Source organism: Daphnia pulicaria, chromosome 3 (genome assembly GCF_021234035.1).
Source record: "Daphnia pulicaria isolate SC F1-1A chromosome 3, SC_F0-13Bv2, whole genome shotgun sequence".
Taxonomy (NCBI): Eukaryota; Metazoa; Arthropoda; class Branchiopoda; order Diplostraca; family Daphniidae; genus Daphnia; species Daphnia pulicaria.
This window is the reverse complement of record NC_060915.1, coordinates 646,705-670,941: the sequence shown is the minus strand read 5'-3', so window position 1 is coordinate 670,941 and position 24,237 is coordinate 646,705. Positions and strand designations below refer to the sequence as shown.

Below are 24,237 nucleotides of genomic sequence, written 5' to 3'. Positions count from 1 at the left end.
TCATTGAATTTGGACTCGTAACCATCGCGAATAAAAAAGCGCGATAAACTTTGAAAAACTCGCAATGAAATTTATCCAGAATCATTCCTATGGATGAATTGAACCTATCTCTATGCCATTGATATTTTTGATCTACGAATTTGGACTGGTAACCATCGTGATTGAAAAAAAATTTCAAGAAATTTGTTATTGAAAACAAACTATTCATCGCCAACGACATCCCGTATTCCCAAGCGGTCACCCTTCCAAGTACTAACGGGACTCGACGTAACTTAACTTCTGGGAGCTGACGAGACCAGGTGCGTTCTATGTGATATGGCCGTTGACATTCAAAAATGAAAAATTACCCTCCCAGTCCCAATGGATGAATAGAAAATCACTTCAAAGTGATAAAAATGTTTGTTTATTGAATTTGGACTCGTAACCATCGCGAATAAAAAAGCGCGATAAACTTTGAAAAACTCGCAATGAAATTTATCCAGAATCATTCAAATAGATGAATTGAACCTATCTCTATGCCATTGATATTTTTGATCTACGAATTTGGACTGGTAACCATCGTGATTGAAAAAAAATTTCAAGAAATTTGTTATTGAAAACAAAATATTCATCGCCAACGACATCCCGTATTCCCAAGCGGTCACCCTTCCAAGTACTAACGGGACTCGACGTAACTTAACTTCTGGGAGCTGACGAGACCAGGTGCGTTCTACGTGATATGGCCGTTGACATTCAAAAATGAAAAATTACCCTCCCAGTCCCAATGGATGAATAAGAAAATCACTTCAAAGTGATAGAAATGTTTGTTCATTGAATTTGGACTCGTAACCATCGCGAATAAAAAAGCGCGATAAACTTTGAAAAACTCGCAATGAAATTTATCCAGAATCATTCAAATAGATGAATTGAACCTATCTCTATGCCATTGATATTTTTGATCTACGAATTTGGACTGGTAACCATCGCGATTAAAAAACGCGATAAACTTTGAAAAACTCTCAATGGAATTGATCCAGAATCATTCTTATAAATGAATTGAACCTATCTCTAAGGCATTGAAATGTTTTATCTACGAATTTGGACTGGTAACCATCGTGATTGAAAAAAAAATTTCAAGAAATTTGTTATTGAAAACAAACTATTCATCGCCAACGACATCCCGTATTCCCAAGCGGTCACCCTTCCAAGTACTAACGGGACTCGACGTAACTTAACTTCTGGGAGCTGACGAGACCAGGTGCGTTCTATGTGATATGGCCGTTGACATTCAAAAATGAAAAATTACCCTCCCAGTCCCAATGGATGAATAGAAAATCACTTCAAAGTGATAAAAATGTTTGTTCATTGAATTTGGACTCGTAACCATCGCGAATAAAAAAGCGCGATAAACTTTGAAAAACTCGCAATGAAATTTATCCAGAATCATTCAAATAGATGAATTGAACCTATCTCTATGCCATTGATATTTTTGATCTACGAATTTGGACTGGTAACCATCGTGATTGAAAAAAAATTTCAAGAAATTTGTTATTGAAAACAAAATATTCATCGCCAACGACATCCCGTATTCCCAAGCGGTCACCCTTCCAAGTACTAACGGGACTCGACGTAACTTAACTTCTGGGAGCTGACGAGACCAGGTGCGTTCTACGTGATATGGCCGTTGACATTCAAAAATGAAAAATTACCCTCCCAGTCCCAATGGATGAATAAGAAAATCACTTCAAAGTGATAGAAATGTTTGTTCATTGAATTTGGACTCGTAACCATCGCGAATAAAAAAGCGCGATAAACTTTGAAAAACTCGCAATGAAATTTATCCAGAATCATTCAAATAGATGAATTGAACCTATCTCTATGCCATTGATATTTTTGATCTACGAATTTGGACTGGTAACCATCGCGATTAAAAAACGCGATAAACTTTGAAAAACTCTCAATGGAATTGATCCAGAATCATTCTTATAAATGAATTGAACCTATCTCTAAGGCATTGAAATGTTTTATCTACGAATTTGGACTGGTAACCATCGTGATTGAAAAAAAAATTTCAAGAAATTTGTTATTGAAAACAAACTATTCATCGCCAACGACATCCCGTATTCCCAAGCGGTCACCCTTCCAAGTACTAACGGGACTCGACGTAACTTAACTTCTGGGAGCTGACGAGACCAGGTGCGTTCTATGTGATATGGCCGTTGACATTCAAAAATGAAAAATTACCCTCCCAGTCCCAATGGATGAATAGAAAATCACTTCAAAGTGATAAAAATGTTTGTTCATTGAATTTGGACTCGTAACCATCGCGAATAAAAAAGCGCGATAAACTTTGAAAAACTCGCAATGAAATTTATCCAGAATCATTCAAATAGATGAATTGAACCTATCTCTATGCCATTGATATTTTTGATCTACGAATTTGGACTGGTAACCATCGCGATTAAAAAACGCGATAAACTTTGAAAAACTCTCAATGGAATTGATCCAGAATCATTCTTATAAATGAATTGAACCTATCTCTAAGGCATTGAAATGTTTTATCTACGAATTTGGACTGGTAACCATCGTGATTGAAAAAAAAATTTCAAGAAATTTGTTATTGAAAACAAAATATTCATCGCCAACGACATCCCGTATTCCCAAGCGGTCACCCTTCCAAGTACTAACGGGACTCGACGTAACTTAACTTCTGGGAGCTGACGAGACCAGGTGCGTTCTACGTGATATGGCCGTTGACATTCAAAAATGAAAAATTACCCTCCCAGTCCCAATGGATGAATAAGAAAATCACTTCAAAGTGATAAAAATGTTTGTTCATTGAATTTGGACTCGTAACCATCGCGAATAAAAAAGCGCGATAAACTTTGAAAAACTCGCAATGAAATTTATCCAGAATCATTCAAATAGATGAATTGAACCTATCTCTATGCCATTGATATTTTTGATCTACGAATTTGGACTGGTAACCATCGTGATTGAAAAAAAATTTCAAGAAATTTGTTATTGAAAACAAAATATTCATCGCCAACGACATCCCGTATTCCCAAGCGGTCACCCTTCCAAGTACTAACGGGACTCGACGTAACTTAACTTCTGGGAGCTGACGAGACCAGGTGCGTTCTACGTGATATGGCCGTTGACATTCAAAAATGAAAAATTACCCTCCCAGTCCCAATGGATGAATAAGAAAATCACTTCAAAGTGATAGAAATGTTTGTTCATTGAATTTGGACTCGTAACCATCGCGAATAAAAAAGCGCGATAAACTTTGAAAAACTCGCAATGAAATTTATCCAGAATCATTCAAATAGATGAATTGAACCTATCTCTATGCCATTGATATTTTTGATCTACGAATTTGGACTGGTAACCATCGCGATTAAAAAACGCGATAAACTTTGAAAAACTCTCAATGGAATTGATCCAGAATCATTCTTATAAATGAATTGAACCTATCTCTAAGGCATTGAAATGTTTTATCTACGAATTTGGACTGGTAACCATCGTGATTGAAAAAAAAATTTCAAGAAATTTGTTATTGAAAACAAAATATTCATCGCCAACGACATCCCGTATTCCCAAGCGGTCACCCTTCCAAGTACTAACGGGACTCGACGTAACTTAACTTCTGGGAGCTGACGAGACCAGGTGCGTTCTACGTGATATGGCCGTTGACATTCAAAAATGAAAAATTACCCTCCCAGTCCCAATGGATGAATAAGAAAATCACTTCAAAGTGATAAAAATGTTTGTTCATTGAATTTGGACTCGTAACCATCGCGAATAAAAAAGCGCGATAAACTTTGAAAAACTCGCAATGAAATTTATCCAGAATCATTCAAATAGATGAATTGAACCTATCTCTATGCCATTGATATTTTTGATCTACGAATTTGGACTGGTAACCATCGTGATTGAAAAAAAATTTCAAGAAATTTGTTATTGAAAACAAAATATTCATCGCCAACGACATCCCGTATTCCCAAGCGGTCACCCTTCCAAGTACTAACGGGACTCGACGTAACTTAACTTCTGGGAGCTGACGAGACCAGGTGCGTTCTACGTGATATGGCCGTTGACATTCAAAAATGAAAAATTACCCTCCCAGTCCCAATGGATGAATAAGAAAATCACTTCAAAGTGATAGAAATGTTTGTTCATTGAATTTGGACTCGTAACCATCGCGAATAAAAAAGCGCGATAAACTTTGAAAAACTCGCAATGAAATTTATCCAGAATCATTCAAATAGATGAATTGAACCTATCTCTATGCCATTGATATTTTTGATCTACGAATTTGGACTGGTAACCATCGCGATTAAAAAACGCGATAAACTTTGAAAAACTCTCAATGGAATTGATCCAGAATCATTCTTATAAATGAATTGAACCTATCTCTAAGGCATTGAAATGTTTTATCTACGAATTTGGACTGGTAACCATCGTGATTGAAAAAAAAATTTCAAGAAATTTGTTATTGAAAACAAACTATTCATCGCCAACGACATCCCGTATTCCCAAGCGGTCACCCTTCCAAGTACTAACGGGACTCGACGTAACTTAACTTCTGGGAGCTGACGAGACCAGGTGCGTTCTATGTGATATGGCCGTTGACATTCAAAAATGAAAAATTACCCTCCCAGTCCCAATGGATGAATAGAAAATCACTTCAAAGTGATAAAAATGTTTGTTCATTGAATTTGGACTCGTAACCATCGCGAATAAAAAAGCGCGATAAACTTTGAAAAACTCGCAATGAAATTTATCCAGAATCATTCAAATAGATGAATTGAACCTATCTCTATGCCATTGATATTTTTGATCTACGAATTTGGACTGGTAACCATCGCGATTAAAAAACGCGATAAACTTTGAAAAACTCTCAATGGAATTGATCCAGAATCATTCTTATAAATGAATTGAACCTATCTCTAAGGCATTGAAATGTTTTATCTACGAATTTGGACTGGTAACCATCGTGATTGAAAAAAAAATTTCAAGAAATTTGTTATTGAAAACAAAATATTCATCGCCAACGACATCCCGTATTCCCAAGCGGTCACCCTTCCAAGTACTAACGGGACTCGACGTAACTTAACTTCTGGGAGCTGACGAGACCAGGTGCGTTCTACGTGATATGGCCGTTGACATTCAAAAATGAAAAATTACCCTCCCAGTCCCAATGGATGAATAAGAAAATCACTTCAAAGTGATAAAAATGTTTGTTCATTGAATTTGGACTCGTAACCATCGCGAATAAAAAAGCGCGATAAACTTTGAAAAACTCGCAATGAAATTTATCCAGAATCATTCAAATAGATGAATTGAACCTATCTCTATGCCATTGATATTTTTGATCTACGAATTTGGACTGGTAACCATCGTGATTGAAAAAAAATTTCAAGAAATTTGTTATTGAAAACAAAATATTCATCGCCAACGACATCCCGTATTCCCAAGCGGTCACCCTTCCAAGTACTAACGGGACTCGACGTAACTTAACTTCTGGGAGCTGACGAGACCAGGTGCGTTCTACGTGATATGGCCGTTGACATTCAAAAATGAAAAATTACCCTCCCAGTCCCAATGGATGAATAAGAAAATCACTTCAAAGTGATAGAAATGTTTGTTCATTGAATTTGGACTCGTAACCATCGCGAATAAAAAAGCGCGATAAACTTTGAAAAACTCGCAATGAAATTTATCCAGAATCATTCAAATAGATGAATTGAACCTATCTCTATGCCATTGATATTTTTGATCTACGAATTTGGACTGGTAACCATCGTGATTGAAAAAAAATTTCAAGAAATTTGTTATTGAAAACAAAATATTCATCGCCAACGACATCACGTATTCCCAAGCGGTCACCCTTCCAAGTACTAACGGGACTCGACGTAACTTAACTTCTGGGAGCTGACGAGACCAGGTGCGTTCTACGTGATATGGCCGTTGACATTCAAAAATGAAAAATTACCCTCCCAGTCCCAATGGATGAATAAGAAAATCACTTCAAAGTGATAGAAATGTTTGTTCATTGAATTTGGACTCGTAACCATCGCGAATAAAAAAGCGCGATAAACTTTGAAAAACTCGCAATGAAATTTATCCAGAATCATTCAAATAGATGAATTGAACCTATCTCTATGCCATTGATATTTTTGATCTACGAATTTGGACTGGTAACCATCGCGATTAAAAAACGCGATAAACTTTGAAAAACTCTCAATGGAATTGATCCAGAATCATTCTTATAAATGAATTGAACCTATCTCTAAGGCATTGAAATGTTTTATCTACGAATTTGGACTGGTAACCATCGTGATTGAAAAAAAAATTTCAAGAAATTTGTTATTGAAAACAAAATATTCATCGCCAACGACATCCCGTATTCCCAAGCGGTCACCCTTCCAAGTACTAACGGGACTCGACGTAACTTAACTTCTGGGAGCTGACGAGACCAGGTGCGTTCTACGTGATATGGCCGTTGACATTCAAAAATGAAAAATTACCCTCCCAGTCCCAATGGATGAATAAGAAAATCACTTCAAAGTGATAAAAATGTTTGTTCATTGAATTTGGACTCGTAACCATCGCGAATAAAAAAGCGCGATAAACTTTGAAAAACTCGCAATGAAATTTATCCAGAATCATTCAAATAGATGAATTGAACCTATCTCTATGCCATTGATATTTTTGATCTACGAATTTGGACTGGTAACCATCGCGATTAAAAAACGCGATAAACTTTGAAAAACTCTCAATGGAATTGATCCAGAATCATTCTTATAAATGAATTGAACCTATCTCTAAGGCATTGAAATGTTTTATCTACGAATTTGGACTGGTAACCATCGTGATTGAAAAAAAAATTTCAAGAAATTTGTTATTGAAAACAAAATATTCATCGCCAACGACATCCCGTATTCCCAAGCGGTCACCCTTCCAAGTACTAACGGGACTCGACGTAACTTAACTTCTGGGAGCTGACGAGACCAGGTGCGTTCTACGTGATATGGCCGTTGACATTCAAAAATGAAAAATTACCCTCCCAGTCCCAATGGATGAATAAGAAAATCACTTCAAAGTGATAAAAATGTTTGTTCATTGAATTTGGACTCGTAACCATCGCGAATAAAAAAGCGCGATAAACTTTGAAAAACTCGCAATGAAATTTATCCAGAATCATTCAAATAGATGAATTGAACCTATCTCTATGCCATTGATATTTTTGATCTACGAATTTGGACTGGTAACCATCGTGATTGAAAAAAAATTTCAAGAAATTTGTTATTGAAAACAAAATATTCATCGCCAACGACATCCCGTATTCCCAAGCGGTCACCCTTCCAAGTACTAACGGGACTCGACGTAACTTAACTTCTGGGAGCTGACGAGACCAGGTGCGTTCTACGTGATATGGCCGTTGACATTCAAAAATGAAAAATTACCCTCCCAGTCCCAATGGATGAATAAGAAAATCACTTCAAAGTGATAGAAATGTTTGTTCATTGAATTTGGACTCGTAACCATCGCGAATAAAAAAGCGCGATAAACTTTGAAAAACTCGCAATGAAATTTATCCAGAATCATTCAAATAGATGAATTGAACCTATCTCTATGCCATTGATATTTTTGATCTACGAATTTGGACTGGTAACCATCGCGATTAAAAAACGCGATAAACTTTGAAAAACTCTCAATGGAATTGATCCAGAATCATTCTTATAAATGAATTGAACCTATCTCTAAGGCATTGAAATGTTTTATCTACGAATTTGGACTGGTAACCATCGTGATTGAAAAAAAAATTTCAAGAAATTTGTTATTGAAAACAAACTATTCATCGCCAACGACATCCCGTATTCCCAAGCGGTCACCCTTCCAAGTACTAACGGGACTCGACGTAACTTAACTTCTGGGAGCTGACGAGACCAGGTGCGTTCTATGTGATATGGCCGTTGACATTCAAAAATGAAAAATTACCCTCCCAGTCCCAATGGATGAATAGAAAATCACTTCAAAGTGATAAAAATGTTTGTTCATTGAATTTGGACTCGTAACCATCGCGAATAAAAAAGCGCGATAAACTTTGAAAAACTCGCAATGAAATTTATCCAGAATCATTCAAATAGATGAATTGAACCTATCTCTATGCCATTGATATTTTTGATCTACGAATTTGGACTGGTAACCATCGCGATTAAAAAACGCGATAAACTTTGAAAAACTCTCAATGGAATTGATCCAGAATCATTCTTATAGATGAATTGAACCTATCTCTAAGGCATTGAAATGTTTTATCTACGAATTTGGACTGGTAACCATCGTGATTGAAAAAAAAATTTCAAGAAATTTGTTATTGAAAACAAACTATTCATCGCCAACGACATCCCGTATTCCCAAGCGGTCACCCTTCCAAGTACTAACGGGACTCGACGTGACTTAACTTCTGGGAGCTGACGAGACCAGGTGCGTTCTACGTGATATGGCCGTTGACATTCAAAAATGAAAAATTACCCTCCCAGTCCCAATGGATGAATAGAAAATCACTTCAAAGTGATAGAAATGTTTGTTCATTGAATTTGGACTCGTAACCATCGCGAATAAAAAAGCGCGATAAACTTTGAAAAACTCGCAATGAAATTTATCCAGAATCATTCCTATAGATGAATTGAACCTATCTCTATGCCATTGATATTTTTGATCTACGAATTTGGACTGGTAACCATCGCGATTAAAAAGCGCGATAAACTTTGAAAAACTCTCAATGGAATTGATCCAGAATCATTCTTATAGATGAATTGAACCTATCTCTAAGGCATTGAAATGTTTTATCTACGAATTTGGACTGGTAACCATCGTGATTGAAAAAAAAATTTCAAGAAATTTGTTATTGAAAACAAACTATTCATCGCCAACGACATCCCGTATTCCCAAGCGGTCACCCTTCCAAGTACTAACGGGACTCGACGTGACTTAACTTCTGGGAGCTGACGAGACCAGGTGCGTTCTACGTGATATGGCCGTTGACATTCAAAAATGAAAAATTACCCTCCCAGTCCCAATGGATGAATAGAAAATCACTTCAAAGTGATAGAAATGTTTGTTCATTGAATTTGGACTCGTAACCATCGCGAATAAAAAAGCGCGATAAACTTTGAAAAACTCGCAATGAAATTTATCCAGAATCATTCCTATAGATGAATTGAACCTATCTCTATGCCATTGATATTTTTGATCTACGAATTTGGACTGGTAACCATCGCGATTAAAAAACGCGATAAACTTTGAAAAACTCTCAATGGAATTGATCCAGAATCATTCTTATAGATGAATTGAACCTATCTCTAAGGCATTGAAATGTTTTATCTACGAATTTGGACTGGTAATCATCGTGATTGAAAAAAAAATTTCAAGAAATTTGTTATTGAAAACAAACTATTCATCGCCAACGACATCCCGTATTCCCAAGCGGTCACCCTTCCAAGTACTAACGGGACTCGACGTAACTTAACTTCTGGGAGCTGACGAGACCAGGTGCGTTCTACGTGATATGGCCGTTGACATTCAAAAATGAAAAATTACCCTCCCAGTCCCAATGGATGAATAGAAAATCACTTCAAAGTGATAGAAATGTTTGTTCATTGAATTTGGACTCGTAACCATCGCGAATAAAAAAGCGCGATAAACTTTGAAAAACTCGCAATGAAATTTATCCAGAATCATTCAAATAGATGAATTGAACCTATCTCTATGCCATTGATATTTTTGATCTACGAATTTGGACTGGTAACCATCGCGATTAAAAAACGCGATAAACTTTGAAAAACTCTCAATGAAATTTATCCAGAATCATTCTTATAGATGAATTGAACCTATCTCTAAGGCATTGAAATGTTTTATCTACGAATTTGGACTGGTAACCATCGTGATTGAAAAAAAAATTTCAAGAAATTTGTTATTGAAAACAAACTATTCATCGCAAACGACATCCCGTATTCCCAAGCGGTCACCCTTCCAAGTACTAACGGGACTCGACGTAACTTAACTTCTGGGAGCTGACGAGACCAGGTGCGTTCTACGTGATATGGCCGTTGACATTCAAAAATGAAAAATTACCCTCCCAGTCCCAATGGATGAATAAGAAAATCACTTCAAAGTGATAGAAATGTTTGTTCATTGAATTTGGACTCGTAACCATCGCGAATAAAAAAGCGCGATAAACTTTGAAAAACTCGCAATGAAATTTATCCAGAATCATTCCTATAGATGAATTGAACCTATCTCTATGCCATTGATATTTTTGATCTACGAATTTGGACTGGTAACCATCGCGATTAAAAAACGCGATAAACTTTGAAAAACTCTCAATGGAATTGATCCAGAATCATTCTTATAGATGAATTGAACCTATCTCTAAGGCATTGAAATGTTTTATCTACGAATTTGGACTGGTAACCATCGTGATTGAAAAAAAAATTTCAAGAAATTTGTTATTGAAAACAAACTATTCATCGCAAACGACATCCCGTATTCCCAAGCGGTCACCCTTCCAAGTACTAACGGGACTCGACGTAACTTAACTTCTGGGAGCTGACGAGACCAGGTGCGTTCTACGTGATATGGCCGTTGACATTCAAAAATGAAAAATTACCCTCCCAGTCCCAATGGATGAATAAGAAAATCACTTCAAAGTGATAGAAATGTTTGTTCATTGAATTTGGACTCGTAACCATCGCGAATAAAAAAGCGCGATAAACTTTGAAAAACTCGCAATGAAATTTATCCAGAATCATTCCTATAGATGAATTGAACCTATCTCTATGCCATTGATATTTTTGATCTACGAATTTGGACTGGTAACCATCGCGATTAAAAAACGCGATAAACTTTGAAAAACTCTCAATGGAATTGATCCAGAATCATTCTTATAGATGAATTGAACCTATCTCTAAGGCATTGAAATGTTTTATCTACGAATTTGGACTGGTAACCATCGTGATTGAAAAAAAAATTTCAAGAAATTTGTTATTGAAAACAAACTATTCATCGCAAACGACATCCCGTATTCCCAAGCGGTCACCCTTCCAAGTACTAACGGGACTCGACGTAACTTAACTTCTGGGAGCTGACGAGACCAGGTGCGTTCTACGTGATATGGCCGTTGACATTCAAAAATGAAAAATTACCCTCCCAGTCCCAATGGATGAATAAGAAAATCACTTCAAAGTGATAGAAATGTTTGTTCATTGAATTTGGACTCGTAACCATCGCGAATAAAAAAGCGCGATAAACTTTGAAAAACTCGCAATGAAATTTATCCAGAATCATTCCTATAGATGAATTGAACCTATCTCTATGCCATTGATATTTTTGATCTACGAATTTGGACTGGTAACCATCGCGATTAAAAAACGCGATAAACTTTGAAAAACTCTCAATGGAATTGATCCAGAATCATTCTTATAGATGAATTGAACCTATCTCTAAGGCATTGAAATGTTTTATCTACGAATTTGGACTGGTAACCATCGTGATTGAAAAAAAAATTTCAAGAAATTTGTTATTGAAAACAAACTATTCATCGCAAACGACATCCCGTATTCCCAAGCGGTCACCCTTCCAAGTACTAACGGGACTCGACGTAACTTAACTTCTGGGAGCTGACGAGACCAGGTGCGTTCTACGTGATATGGCCGTTGACATTCAAAAATGAAAAATTACCCTCCCAGTCCCAATGGATGAATAAGAAAATCACTTCAAAGTGATAGAAATGTTTGTTCATTGAATTTGGACTCGTAACCATCGCGAATAAAAAAGCGCGATAAACTTTGAAAAACTCGCAATGAAATTTATCCAGAATCATTCAAATAGATGAATTGAACCTATCTCTATGCCATTGATATTTTTGATCTACGAATTTGGACTGGTAACCATCGCGATTAAAAAACGCGATAAACTTTGAAAAACTCTCAATGGAATTGATCCAGAATCATTCTTATAGATGAATTGAACCTATCTCTAAGGCATTGAAATGTTTTATCTACGAATTTGGACTGGTAACCATCGTGATTGAAAAAAAAATTTGAAGAAATTTGTTATTGAAATCAAACTATTCATCGCCAACGACATCCCGTATTCCCAAGCGGTCACCCTTCCAAGTACTAACGGGACTCGACGTAACTTAACTTCTGGGAGCTGACGAGACCAGGTGCGTTCTACGTGATATGGCCGTTGACATTCAAAAATGAAAAATTACCCTCCCAGTCCCAATGGATGAATAGAAAATCACTTCAAAGTGATAGAAATGTTTGTTCATTGAATTTGGACTCGTAACCATCGCGAATAAAAAAGCGCGATAAACTTTGAAAAACTCGCAATGAAATTTATCCAGAATCATTCAAATAGATGAATTGAACCTATCTCTATGCCATTGATATTTTTGATCTACGAATTTGGACTGGTAACCATCGCGATTAAAAAACGCGATAAACTTTGAAAAACTCTCAATGGAATTGATCCAGAATCATTCTTATAGATGAATTGAACCTATCTCTAAGGCATTGAAATGTTTTATCTACGAATTTGGACTGGTAACCATCGTGATTGAAAAAAAAATTTCAAGAAATTTGTTATTGAAAACAAACTATTCATCGCAAACGACATCCCGTATTCCCAAGCGGTCACCCTTCCAAGTACTAACGGGACTCGACGTAACTTAACTTCTGGGAGCTGACGAGACCAGGTGCGTTCTACGTGATATGGCCGTTGACATTCAAAAATGAAAAATTACCCTCCCAGTCCCAATGGATGAATAGAAAATCACTTCAAAGTGATAGAAATGTTTGTTCATTGAATTTGGACTCGTAACCATCGCGAATAAAAAAGCGCGATAAACTTTGAAAAACTCGCAATGAAATTTATCCAGAATCATTCAAATAGATGAATTGAACCTATCTCTATGCCATTGATATTTTTGATCTACGAATTTGGACTGGTAACCATCGCGATTAAAAAACGCGATAAACTTTGAAAAACTCTCAATGGAATTGATCCAGAATCATTCTTATAGATGAATTGAACCTATCTCTAAGGCATTGAAATGTTTTATCTACGAATTTGGACTGGTAACCATCGTGATTGAAAAAAAAATTTCAAGAAATTTGTTATTGAAAACAAACTGTTCATCGCCAACGACATCCCGTATTCCCAAGCGGTCACCCTTCCAAGTACTAACGGGACTCGACGTAACTTAACTTCTGGGAGCTGACGAGACCAGGTGCGTTCTACGTGATATGGCCGTTGACATTCAAAAATGAAAAATTACCCTCCCAGTCCCAATGGATGAATAGAAAATCACTTCAAAGTGATAGAAATGTTTGTTCATTGAATTTGGACTCGTAACCATCGCGAATAAAAAGGCGCGATAAACTTTGAAAAACTCGCAATGAAATTTATCCAGAATCATTCCTATAGATGAATTGAACCTATCTCTATGCCATTGATATTTTTGATCTACGAATTTGGACTGGTAACCATCGCGATTAAAAAACGCGATAAACTTTGAAAAACTCTCAATGGAATTGATCCAGAATCATTCTTATAGATGAATTGAACCTATCTCTAAGGCATTGAAATGTTTTATCTACGAATTTGGACTGGTAATCATCGTGATTGAAAAAAAAATTTCAAGAAATTTGTTATTGAAAACAAACTATTCATCGCCAACGACATCCCGTATTCCCAAGCGGTCACCCTTCCAAGTACTAACGGGACTCGACGTAACTTAACTTCTGGGAGCTGACGAGACCAGGTGCGTTCTACGTGATATGGCCGTTGACATTCAAAAATGAAAAATTACCCTCCCAGTCCCAATGGATGAATAGAAAATCACTTCAAAGTGATAGAAATGTTTGTTCATTGAATTTGGACTCGTAACCATCGCGAATAAAAAAGCGCGATAAACTTTGAAAAACTCGCAATGAAATTTATCCAGAATCATTCAAATAGATGAATTGAACCTATCTCTATGCCATTGATATTTTTGATCTACGAATTTGGACTGGTAACCATCGCGATTAAAAAACGCGATAAACTTTGAAAAACTCTCAATGGAATTGATCCAGAATCATTCTTATAGATGAATTGAACCTATCTCTAAGGCATTGAAATGTTTTATCTACGAATTTGGACTGGTAACCATCGTGATTGAAAAAAAAATTTCAAGAAATTTGTTATTGAAAACAAACTATTCATCGCCAACGACATCCCGTATTCCCAAGCGGTCACCCTTCCAAGTACTAACGGGACTCGACGTAACTTAACTTCTGGGAGCTGACGAGACCAGGTGCGTTCTACGTGATATGGCCGTTGACATTCAAAAATGAAAAATTACCCTCCCAGTCCCAATGGATGAATAGAAAATCACTTCAAAGTGATAGAAATGTTTGTTCATTGAATTTGGACTCGTAACCATCGCGAATAAAAAAGCGCGATAAACTTTGAAAAACTCGCAATGAAATTTATCCAGAATCATTTAAATAGATGAATTGAACCTATCTCTATGCCATTGATATTTTTGATCTACGAATTTGGACTGGTAACCATCGTGATTGAAAAAAAATTTCAAGAAATTTGTTATTGAAAACAAACTATTCATCGCCAACGACATCCCGTATTCCCAAGCGGTCACCCTTCCAAGTACTAACGGGACTCGACGTAACTTAACTTCTGGGAGCTGACGAGACCAGGTGCGTTCTACGTGATATGGCCGTTGACATTCAAAAATGAAAAATTACCCTCCCAGTCCCAATGGATGAATAGAAAATCACTTCAAAGTGATAGAAATGTTTGTTCATTGAATTTGGACTCGTAACCATCGCGAATAAAAAAGCGCGATAAACTTTGAAAAACTCGCAATGAAATTTATCCAGAATCATTCAAATAGATGAATTGAACCTATCTCTATGCCATTGATATTTTTGATCTACGAATTTGGACTGGTAACCATCGCGATTAAAAAACGCGATAAACTTTGAAAAACTCTCAATGGAATTGATCCAGAATCATTCTTATAGATGAATTGAACCTATCTCTAAGGCATTGAAATGTTTTATCTACGAATTTGGACTGGTAACCATCGTGATTGAAAACAAAATTTCAAGAAATTTGTTATTGAAAACAAACTATTTATCGCAAACGACATCCCGTATTCCCAAGCGGTCACCCTTCCAAGTACAAACGGGACTCGACGTAACTTAACTTCTGGGAGCTGACGAGACCAGGTGCGTTCTCCGTGATATGGCCGTTGACATTCAAAAATGAAAAATTACCCTCCCAGTCCCAATGGATGAATAGAAAATCACTTCAAAGTGATAGAAATGTTTGTTCATTGAATTTTGACTCGTAACCATCGCGAATAAAAAAGCGCGATAAACTTTGAAAAACTCGCAATGAAATTTATCCAGAATCATTCAAATAGATGAATTGAACCTATCTCTATGCCATTGATATTTTTGATCTACGAATTTGGACTGGTAACCATCGCGATTAAAAAACGCGATAAACTTTGAAAAACTCTCAATGGAATTGATCCAGAATCATTCTTATAGATGAATTGAACCTATCTCTAAGGCATTGAAATGTTTTATCTACGAATTTGGACTGGTAACCATCGTGATTGAAAAAAAAATTTCAAGAAATTTGTTATTGAAAACAAACTATTCATCGCCAACGACATCCCGTATTCCCAAGCGGTCACCCTTCCAAGTACTAACGGGACTCGACGTAACTTAACTTCTGGGAGCTGACGAGACCAGGTGCGTTCTACGTGATATGGCCGTTGACATTCAAAAATGAAAAATTACCCTCCCAGTCCCAATGGATGAATAGAAAATCACTTCAAAGTGATAGAAATGTTTGTTCATTGAATTTGGACTCGTAACCATCGCAAATAAAAAAGCGCGATAAACTTTGAAAAACTCGCAATGAAATTTATCCAGAATCATTTAAATAGATGAATTGAACCTATCTCTATGCCATTGATATTTTTGATCTACGAATTTGGACTGGTAACCATCGTGATTGAAAAAAAATTTCAAGAAATTTGTTATTGAAAACAAAATATTCATCGCCAACGACATCCCGTATTCCCAAGCGGTCACCCTTCCAAGTACTAACGGGACTCGACGTAACTTAACTTCTGGGATCTGACGAGACCAGGTGTGTTCTACGTGATATGGCCGTTGACATTCAAAAATGAAAAATTACCCTCCCAGTCCCAATGGATGAATAGAAAATCACTTCAAAGTGATAGAAATGTTTGTTCATTGAATTTGGACTCGTAACCATCGCGAATAAAAAAGCGCGATAAACTTTGAAAAACTCGCAATGAAATTTATCCAGAATCATTCAAATAGATGAATTGAACCTATCTCTATGCCATTGATATTTTTGATCTACGAATTTGGACTGGTAACCATCGCGATTAAAAAACGCGATAAACTTTGAAAAACTCTCAATGGAATTGATCCAGAATCATTCTTATAGATGAATTGAACCTATCTCTAAGGCATTGAAATGTTTTATCTACGAATTTGGACTGGTAACCATCGTGATTGAAAAAAAAATTTCAAGAAATTTGTTATTGAAAACAAACTATTTATCGCAAACGACATCCCGTATTCCCAAGCGGTCACCCTTCCAAGTACAAACGGGACTCGACGTAACTTAACTTCTGGGAGCTGACGAGACCAGGTGCGTTCTCCGTGATATGGCCGTTGACATTCAAAAATGAAAAATTACCCTCCCAGTCCCAATGGATGAATAGAAAATCACTTCAAAGTGATAGAAATGTTTGTTCATTGAATTTTGACTCGTAACCATCGCGAATAAAAAAGCGCGATAAACTTTGAAAAACTCGCAATGAAATTTATCCAGAATCATTCAAATAGATGAATTGAACCTATCTCTATGCCATTGATATTTTTGATCTACGAATTTGGACTGGTAACCATCGCGATTAAAAAACGCGATAAACTTTGAAAAACTCTCAATGGAATTGATCCAGAATCATTCTTATAGATGAATTGAACCTATCTCTAAGGCATTGAAATGTTTTATCTACGAATTTGGACTGGTAACCATCGTGATTGAAAAAAAAATTTCAAGAAATTTGTTATTGAAAACAAACTATTCATCGCCAACGACATCCCGTATTCCCAAGCGGTCACCCTTCCAAGTACTAACGGGACTCGACGTAACTTAACTTCTGGGAGCTGACGAGACCAGGTGCGTTCTACGTGATATGGCCGTTGACATTCAAAAATGAAAAATTACCCTCCCAGTCCCAATGGATGAATAGAAAATCACTTCAAAGTGATAGAAATGTTTGTTCATTGAATTTGGACTCGTAACCATCGCGAATAAAAAAGCGCGATAAACTTTGAAAAACTCGCAATGAAATTTATCCAGAATCATTCAAATAGATGAATTGAACCTATCTCTATGCCATTGATATTTTTGATCTACGAATTTGGACTGGTAACCATCGCGATTAAAAAACGCGATAAACTTTGAAAAACTCTCAATGGAATTGATCCAGAATCATTCTTATAGATGAATTGAACCTATCTCTAAGGCATTGAAATGTTTTATCTACGAATTTGGACTGGTAACCATCGTGATTGAAAAAAAAATTTCAAGAAATTTGTTATTGAAAACAAACTATTCATCGCAAACGACATCCCGTATTCCCAAGCGGTCACCCTTCCAAGTACTAACGGGACTCGACGTAACTTAACTTCTGGGATCTGACGAGACCAGGTGTGTTCTACGTGATATGGCCGTTGACATTCAAAAATGAAAAATTACCCTCCCAGTCCCAATGGATGAATAGAAAATCACTTCAAAGTGATAGAAATGTTTGTTCATTGAATTTGGACTCGTAACCATCGCGAATAAAAAAGCGCGATAAACTTTGAAAAACTCGCAATGAAATTTATCCAGAATCATTTAAATAGATGAATTGAACCTATCTCTATGCCATTGATATTTTTGATCTACGAATTTGGACTGGTAACCATCGTGATTGAAAAAAAATTTCAAGAAATTTGTTATTGAAAACAAACTATTCATCGCCAACGACATCCCGTATTCCCAAGCGGTCACCCTTCCAAGTACTAACGGGACTCGACGTAACTTAACTTCTGGGAGCTGACGAGACCAGGTGCGTTCTACGTGATATGGCCGTTGACATTCAAAAATGAAAAATTACCCTCCCAGTCCCAATGGATGAATAGAAAATCACTTCAAAGTGATAGAAATGTTTGTTCATTGAATTTGGACTCGTAACCATCGCGAATAAAAAAGCGCGATAAACTTTGAAAAACTCGCAATGAAATTTATCCAGAATCATTCAAATAGATGAATTGAACCTATCTCTATGCCATTGATATTTTTGATCTACGAATTTGGACTGGTAACCATCGCGATTAAAAAACGCGATAAACTTTGAAAAACTCTCAATGGAATTGATCCAGAATCATTCTTATAGATGAATTGAACCTATCTCTAAGGCATTGAAATGTTTTATCTACGAATTTGGACTGGTAACCATCGTGATTGAAAAAAAAATTTCAAGAAATTTGTTATTGAAAACAAACTATTTATCGCAAACGACATCCCGTATTCCCAAGCGGTCACCCTTCCAAGTACAAACGGGACTCGACGTAACTTAACTTCTGGGAGCTGACGAGACCAGGTGCGTTCTCCGTGATATGGCCGTTGACATTCAAAAATGAAAAATTACCCTCCCAGTCCCAATGGATGAATAGAAAATCACTTCAAAGTGATAGAAATGTTTGTTCATTGAATTTTGACTCGTAACCATCGCGAATAAAAAAGCGCGATAAACTTTGAAAAACTCGCAATGAAATTTATCCAGAATCATTCAAATAGATGAATTGAACCTATCTCTATGCCATTGATATTTTTGATCTACGAATTTGGACTGGTAACCATCGCGATTAAAAAACGCGATAAACTTTGAAAAACTCTCAATGGAATTGATCCAGAATCATTCTTATAGATGAATTGAACCTATCTCTAAGGCATTGAAATGTTTTATCTACGAATTTGGACTGGTAACCATCGTGATTGAAAAAAAAATTTCAAGAAATTTGTTATTGAAAACAAACTATTCATCGCCAACGACATCCCGTATTCCCAAGCGGTCACCCTTCCAAGTACTAACGGGACTCGACGTAACTTAACTTCTGGGAGCTGACGAGACCAGGTGCGTTCTACGTGATATGGCCGTTGACATTCAAAAATGAAAAATTACCCTCCCAGTCCCAATGGATGAATAGAAAATCACTTCAAAGTGATAGAAATGTTTGTTCATTGAATTTGGACTCGTAACCATCGCGAATAAAAAAGCGCGATAAACTTTGAAAAACTCGCAATGAAATTTATCCAGAATCATTCAAATAGATGAATTGAACCTATCTCTATGCCATTGATATTTTTGATCTACGAATTTGGACTGGTAACCATCGCGATTAAAAAACGCGATAAACTTTGAAAAACTCTCAATGGAATTGATCCAGAATCATTCTTATAGATGAATTGAACCTATCTCTAAGGCATTGAAATGTTTTATCTACGAATTTGGACTGGTAACCATCGTGATTGAAAAAAAAATTTCAAGAAATTTGTTATTGAAAACAAACTATTCATCGCAAACGACATCCCGTATTCCCAAGCGGTCACCCTTCCAAGTACTAACGGGACTCGACGTAACTTAACTTCTGGGATCTGACGAGACCAGGTGTGTTCTACGTGATATGGCCGTTGACATTCAAAAATGAAAAATTACCCTCCCAGTCCCAATGGATGAATAGAAAATCACTTCAAAGTGATAGAAATGTTTGTTCATTGAATTTGGACTCGTAACCATCGCGAATAAAAAAGCGCGATAAACTTTGAAAAACTCGCAATGAAATTTATCCAGAATCATTTAAATAGATGAATTGAACCTATCTCTATGCCATTGATATTTTTGATCTACGAATTTGGACTGGTAACCATCGTGATTGAAAAAAAATTTCAAGAAATTTGTTATTGAAAACAAACTATTCATCGCCAACGACATCCCGTATTCCCAAGCGGTCACCCTTCCAAGTACTAACGGGACTCGACGTAACTTAACTTCTGGTAGCTGACGAGACCAGGTGCGTTCTACGTGATATGGCCGTTGACATTCAAAAATGAAAAATTACCCTCCCAGTCCCAATGGATGAATAGAAAATCACTTCAAAGTGATAGAAATGTTTGTTCATTGAATTTGGACTCGTAACCATCGCGAATAAAAAAGCGCGATAAACTTTGAAAAACTCGCAATGAAATTTATCCAGAATCATTCAAATAGATGAATTGAACCTATCTCTATGCCATTGATATTTTTGATCTACGAATTTGGACTGGTAACCATCGCGATTAAAAAACGCGATAAACTTTGAAAAACTCTCAATGGAATTGATCCAGAATCATTCTTATAGATGAATTGAACCTATCTCTAAGGCATTGAAATGTTTTATCTACGAATTTGGACTGGTAACCATCGTGATTGAAAAAGAAATTTCAAGAAATTTGTTATTGAAAACAAACTATTCATCGCCAACGACATCCCGTATTCCCAAGCGGTCACCCTTCCAAGTACTAACGGGACTCGACGTAACTTAACTTCTGGGAGCTGACGAGACCAGGTGCGTTCTACGTGATATGGCCGTTGACATTCAAAAATGAAAAATTACCCTCCCAGTCCCAATGGATGAATAGAAAATCACTTCAAAGTGATAGAAATGTTTGTTCATTGAATTTGGACTCGTAACCATCGCGAATAAAAAAGCGCGATAAACTTTGAAAAACTCGCAATGAAATTTATCCAGAATCATTCAAATAGATGAATTGAACCTATCTCTATGCCATTGATATTTTTGATCTACGAATTTGGACTGGTAACCATCGCGATTAAAAAACGCGATAAACTTTGAAAAACTCTCAATGGAATTGATCCAGAATCATTCTTATAGATGAATTGAACCTATCTCTAAGGCATTGAAATGTTTTATCTACGAATTTGGACTGGTAACCATCGTGATTGAAAAAGAAATTTCAAGAAATTTGTTATTGAAAACAAACTATTCATCGCCAACGACATCCCGTATTCCCAAGCGGTCACCCTTCCAAGTACTAACGGGACTCGACGTAACTTAACTTCTGGGAGCTGACGAGACCAGGTGCGTTCTACGTGATATGGCCGTTGACATTCAAAAATGAAAAATTACCCTCCCAGTCCCAATGGATGAATAGAAAATCACTTCAAAGTGATAGAAATGTTTGTTCATTGAATTTGGACTCGTAACCATCGCGAATAAAAAAGCGCGATAAACTTTGAAAAACTCGCAATGAAATTTATCCAGAATCATTCAAATAGATGAATTGAACCTATCTCTATGCCATTGATATTTTTGATCTACGAATTTGGACTGGTAACCATCGCGATTAAAAAACGCGATAAACTTTGAAAAACTCTCAATGGAATTGATCCAGAATCATTCTTATAGATGAATTTAACCTATCTCTAAGGCATTGAAATGTTTTATCTACGAATTTGGACTGGTAACCATCGTGATTGAAAAAAAAAATTCAAGAAATTTGTTATTGAAAACAAACTATTCATCGCAAACGACATCCCGTATTCCCAAGCGGTCACCCTTCCAAGTACTAACGGGACTCGACGTAACTTAACTTCTGGGAGCTGACGAGACCAGGTGCGTTCTACGTGATATGGCCGTTGACATTCAAAAATGAAAAATTACCCTCCCAGTCCCAATGGATGAATAGAAAATCACTTCAAAGTGATAGAAATGTTTGTTCATTGAATTTGGACTCGTAACCATCGCGAATAAAAAGGCGCGATAAACTTTGAAAAACTCGCAATGAAATTTATCCAGAATCATTCCTATAGATGAATTGAACCTATCTCTATGCCATTGATATTTTTGATCTACGAATTTGGACTGGTAACCATCGCGATTAAAAAACGCGATAAACTTTGAAAAACTCTCAATGGAATTGATCCAGAATCATTCTTATAGATGAATTGAACCTATCTCTAAGGCATTGAAATGTTTTATCTACGAATTTGGACTGGTAACCATCGTGATTGAAAAAGAAATTTCAAGAAATTTGTTATTGAAAACAAACTATTCATCGCCAACGACATCCCGTATTCCCAAGCGGTCACCCTTCCAAGTACTAACGGGACTCGACGTAACTTAACTTCTAGGGAGCTGACGAGACCAGGTGCGTTCTACGTGATATGGCCGTTGACATTCAAAAATGAAAAATTACCCTCCCAGTCCCAATGGATGAATAGAAAATCACTTCAAAGTGATAGAAATGTTTGTTCATTGAATTTGGACTCGTAACCATCGCGAATAAAAAAGCGCGATAAACTTTGAAAAACTCGCAATGAAATTTATCCAGAATCATTCAAATAGATGAATTGAACCTATCTCTATGCCATTGATATTTTTGATCTACGAATTTGGACTGGTAACCATCGCGATTAAAAAACGCGATAAACTTTGAAAAACTCTCAATGGAATTGATCCAGAATCATTCTTATAGATGAATTTAACCTATCTCTAAGGCATTGAAATGTTTTATCTACGAATTTGGACTGGTAACCATCGTGATTGAAAAAAAAAATTCAAGAAATTTGTTATTGAAAACAAACTATTCATCGCAAACGACATCCCGTATTCCCAAGCGGTCACCCTTCCAAGTACTAACGGGACTCGACGTAACTTAACTTCTGGGAGCTGACGAGACCAGGTGCGTTCTACGTGATATGGCCGTTGACATTCAAAAATGAAAAATTACCCTCCCAGTCCCAATGGATGAATAGAAAATCACTTCAAAGTGATAGAAATGTTTGTTCATTGAATTTGGACTCGTAACCATCGCGAATAAAAAGGCGCGATAAACTTTGAAAAACTCGCAATGAAATTTATCCAGAATCATTCCTATAGATGAATTGAACCTATCTCTATGCCATTGATATTTTTGATCTACGAATTTGGACTGGTAACCATCGCGATTAAAAAACGCGATAAACTTTGAAAAACTCTCAATGGAATTGATCCAGAATCATTCTTATAGATGAATTGAACCTATCTCTAAGGCATTGAAATGTTTTATCTACGAATTTGGACTGGTAACCATCGTGATTGAAAAAGAAATTTCAAGAAATTTGTTATTGAAAACAAACTATTCATCGCCAACGACATCCCGTATTCCCAAGCGGTCACCCTTCCAAGTACTAACGGGACTCGACGTAACTTAACTTCTGGGAGCTGACGAGACCAGGTGCGTTCTACGTGATATGGCCGTTGACATTCAAAAATGAAAAATTACCCTCCCAGTCCCAATGGATGAATAGAAAATCACTTCAAAGTGATAGAAATGTTTGTTCATTGAATTTGGACTCGTAACCATCGCGAATAAAAAGGCGCGATAAACTTTGAAAAACTCGCAATGAAATTTATCCAGAATCATTCCTATAGATGAATTGAACCTATCTCTATGCCATTGATATTTTTGATCTACGAATTTGGACTGGTAACCATCGCGATTAAAAAACGCGATAAACTTTGAAAAACTCTCAATGGAATTGATCCAGAATCATTCTTATAGATGAATTGAACCTATCTCTAAGGCATTGAAATGTTTTATCTACGAATTTGGACTGGTAACCATCGTGATTGAAAAAGAAATTTCAAGAAATTTGTTATTGAAAACAAACTATTCATCGCCAACGACATCCCGTATTCCCAAGCGGTCACCCTTCCAAGTACTAACGGGACTCGACGTAACTTAACTTCTGGGAGCTGACGAGACCAGGTGCGTTCTACGTGATATGGCCGTTGACATTCAAAAATGAAAAATTACCCTCCCAGTCCCAATGGATGAATAGAAAATCACTTCAAAGTGATAGAAATGTTTGTTCATTGAATTTGGACTCGTAACCATCGCGAATAAAAAAGCGCGATAAACTTTGAAAAACTCGCAATGAAATTTATCCAGAATCATTCAAATAGATGAATTGAAACTATCTCTATGCCATTGATATTTTTGATCTACGAATTTGGACTGGTAACCATCGTG

The 24,237-nt window shown here is 36.5% G+C and overlaps 2 non-coding genes and 46 pseudogenes across 2 annotated transcripts; all 48 read right to left on the bottom strand.

Moving 5' to 3' along the window:
- Positions 1–208: 208 nt before the first annotated feature.
- Positions 209–327, bottom strand: LOC124334860 (annotated as a pseudogene).
- Positions 328–611: 284 nt separating this feature from the next.
- Positions 612–730, bottom strand: LOC124330632 (annotated as a pseudogene).
- Positions 731–1,146: 416 nt separating this feature from the next.
- On the bottom strand, positions 1,147–1,265 carry LOC124334859 (annotated as a pseudogene).
- Positions 1,266–1,549: 284 nt separating this feature from the next.
- LOC124330630 lies at positions 1,550–1,668 on the bottom strand (annotated as a pseudogene).
- A 416-nt stretch (positions 1,669–2,084) lies between these two features.
- LOC124334858 lies at positions 2,085–2,203 on the bottom strand (annotated as a pseudogene).
- A 415-nt stretch (positions 2,204–2,618) lies between these two features.
- Positions 2,619–2,737, bottom strand: LOC124330629 (annotated as a pseudogene).
- Positions 2,738–3,022: 285 nt separating this feature from the next.
- Positions 3,023–3,141, bottom strand: LOC124330628 (annotated as a pseudogene).
- A 416-nt stretch (positions 3,142–3,557) lies between these two features.
- LOC124330627 lies at positions 3,558–3,676 on the bottom strand (annotated as a pseudogene).
- A 285-nt stretch (positions 3,677–3,961) lies between these two features.
- LOC124330626 lies at positions 3,962–4,080 on the bottom strand (annotated as a pseudogene).
- A 416-nt stretch (positions 4,081–4,496) lies between these two features.
- LOC124334857 lies at positions 4,497–4,615 on the bottom strand (annotated as a pseudogene).
- A 415-nt stretch (positions 4,616–5,030) lies between these two features.
- On the bottom strand, positions 5,031–5,149 carry LOC124330625 (annotated as a pseudogene).
- A 285-nt stretch (positions 5,150–5,434) lies between these two features.
- LOC124330624 lies at positions 5,435–5,553 on the bottom strand (annotated as a pseudogene).
- A 285-nt stretch (positions 5,554–5,838) lies between these two features.
- LOC124334034 lies at positions 5,839–5,957 on the bottom strand. Its single transcript, XR_006916873.1, has one exon. It is a non-coding gene; the product is annotated as a 5S ribosomal RNA (ribosomal RNA).
- Positions 5,958–6,373: 416 nt separating this feature from the next.
- LOC124330623 lies at positions 6,374–6,492 on the bottom strand (annotated as a pseudogene).
- Positions 6,493–6,908: 416 nt separating this feature from the next.
- Positions 6,909–7,027, bottom strand: LOC124330622 (annotated as a pseudogene).
- Positions 7,028–7,312: 285 nt separating this feature from the next.
- LOC124330621 lies at positions 7,313–7,431 on the bottom strand (annotated as a pseudogene).
- A 416-nt stretch (positions 7,432–7,847) lies between these two features.
- LOC124334856 lies at positions 7,848–7,966 on the bottom strand (annotated as a pseudogene).
- Positions 7,967–8,381: 415 nt separating this feature from the next.
- Positions 8,382–8,500, bottom strand: LOC124334737 (annotated as a pseudogene).
- A 415-nt stretch (positions 8,501–8,915) lies between these two features.
- Positions 8,916–9,034, bottom strand: LOC124334736 (annotated as a pseudogene).
- A 415-nt stretch (positions 9,035–9,449) lies between these two features.
- Positions 9,450–9,568, bottom strand: LOC124330619 (annotated as a pseudogene).
- Positions 9,569–9,983: 415 nt separating this feature from the next.
- On the bottom strand, positions 9,984–10,102 carry LOC124334478 (annotated as a pseudogene).
- A 416-nt stretch (positions 10,103–10,518) lies between these two features.
- Positions 10,519–10,637, bottom strand: LOC124334477 (annotated as a pseudogene).
- A 416-nt stretch (positions 10,638–11,053) lies between these two features.
- On the bottom strand, positions 11,054–11,172 carry LOC124334476 (annotated as a pseudogene).
- A 416-nt stretch (positions 11,173–11,588) lies between these two features.
- On the bottom strand, positions 11,589–11,707 carry LOC124334475 (annotated as a pseudogene).
- Positions 11,708–12,123: 416 nt separating this feature from the next.
- Positions 12,124–12,242, bottom strand: LOC124330618 (annotated as a pseudogene).
- Positions 12,243–12,657: 415 nt separating this feature from the next.
- LOC124334474 lies at positions 12,658–12,776 on the bottom strand (annotated as a pseudogene).
- A 415-nt stretch (positions 12,777–13,191) lies between these two features.
- LOC124330617 lies at positions 13,192–13,310 on the bottom strand (annotated as a pseudogene).
- A 415-nt stretch (positions 13,311–13,725) lies between these two features.
- On the bottom strand, positions 13,726–13,844 carry LOC124330615 (annotated as a pseudogene).
- Positions 13,845–14,259: 415 nt separating this feature from the next.
- LOC124330614 lies at positions 14,260–14,378 on the bottom strand (annotated as a pseudogene).
- A 284-nt stretch (positions 14,379–14,662) lies between these two features.
- On the bottom strand, positions 14,663–14,781 carry LOC124330611 (annotated as a pseudogene).
- Positions 14,782–15,196: 415 nt separating this feature from the next.
- On the bottom strand, positions 15,197–15,315 carry LOC124330060 (annotated as a pseudogene).
- Positions 15,316–15,730: 415 nt separating this feature from the next.
- Positions 15,731–15,849, bottom strand: LOC124330600 (annotated as a pseudogene).
- Positions 15,850–16,133: 284 nt separating this feature from the next.
- LOC124329566 lies at positions 16,134–16,252 on the bottom strand. Its single transcript, XR_006916822.1, has one exon. It is a non-coding gene; the product is annotated as a 5S ribosomal RNA (ribosomal RNA).
- A 415-nt stretch (positions 16,253–16,667) lies between these two features.
- Positions 16,668–16,786, bottom strand: LOC124330059 (annotated as a pseudogene).
- Positions 16,787–17,201: 415 nt separating this feature from the next.
- On the bottom strand, positions 17,202–17,320 carry LOC124330589 (annotated as a pseudogene).
- Positions 17,321–17,735: 415 nt separating this feature from the next.
- LOC124330971 lies at positions 17,736–17,854 on the bottom strand (annotated as a pseudogene).
- Positions 17,855–18,138: 284 nt separating this feature from the next.
- LOC124330578 lies at positions 18,139–18,257 on the bottom strand (annotated as a pseudogene).
- Positions 18,258–18,672: 415 nt separating this feature from the next.
- On the bottom strand, positions 18,673–18,791 carry LOC124330058 (annotated as a pseudogene).
- Positions 18,792–19,206: 415 nt separating this feature from the next.
- LOC124330567 lies at positions 19,207–19,325 on the bottom strand (annotated as a pseudogene).
- Positions 19,326–19,740: 415 nt separating this feature from the next.
- On the bottom strand, positions 19,741–19,859 carry LOC124330960 (annotated as a pseudogene).
- A 284-nt stretch (positions 19,860–20,143) lies between these two features.
- Positions 20,144–20,262, bottom strand: LOC124335124 (annotated as a pseudogene).
- Positions 20,263–20,677: 415 nt separating this feature from the next.
- LOC124330554 lies at positions 20,678–20,796 on the bottom strand (annotated as a pseudogene).
- A 415-nt stretch (positions 20,797–21,211) lies between these two features.
- Positions 21,212–21,330, bottom strand: LOC124330543 (annotated as a pseudogene).
- Positions 21,331–21,745: 415 nt separating this feature from the next.
- LOC124334473 lies at positions 21,746–21,864 on the bottom strand (annotated as a pseudogene).
- Positions 21,865–22,279: 415 nt separating this feature from the next.
- LOC124330011 lies at positions 22,280–22,399 on the bottom strand (annotated as a pseudogene).
- Positions 22,400–22,814: 415 nt separating this feature from the next.
- On the bottom strand, positions 22,815–22,933 carry LOC124334472 (annotated as a pseudogene).
- Positions 22,934–23,348: 415 nt separating this feature from the next.
- LOC124330532 lies at positions 23,349–23,467 on the bottom strand (annotated as a pseudogene).
- A 415-nt stretch (positions 23,468–23,882) lies between these two features.
- Positions 23,883–24,001, bottom strand: LOC124330520 (annotated as a pseudogene).
- Between the last annotated feature and the right edge of the window lie 236 nt (positions 24,002–24,237).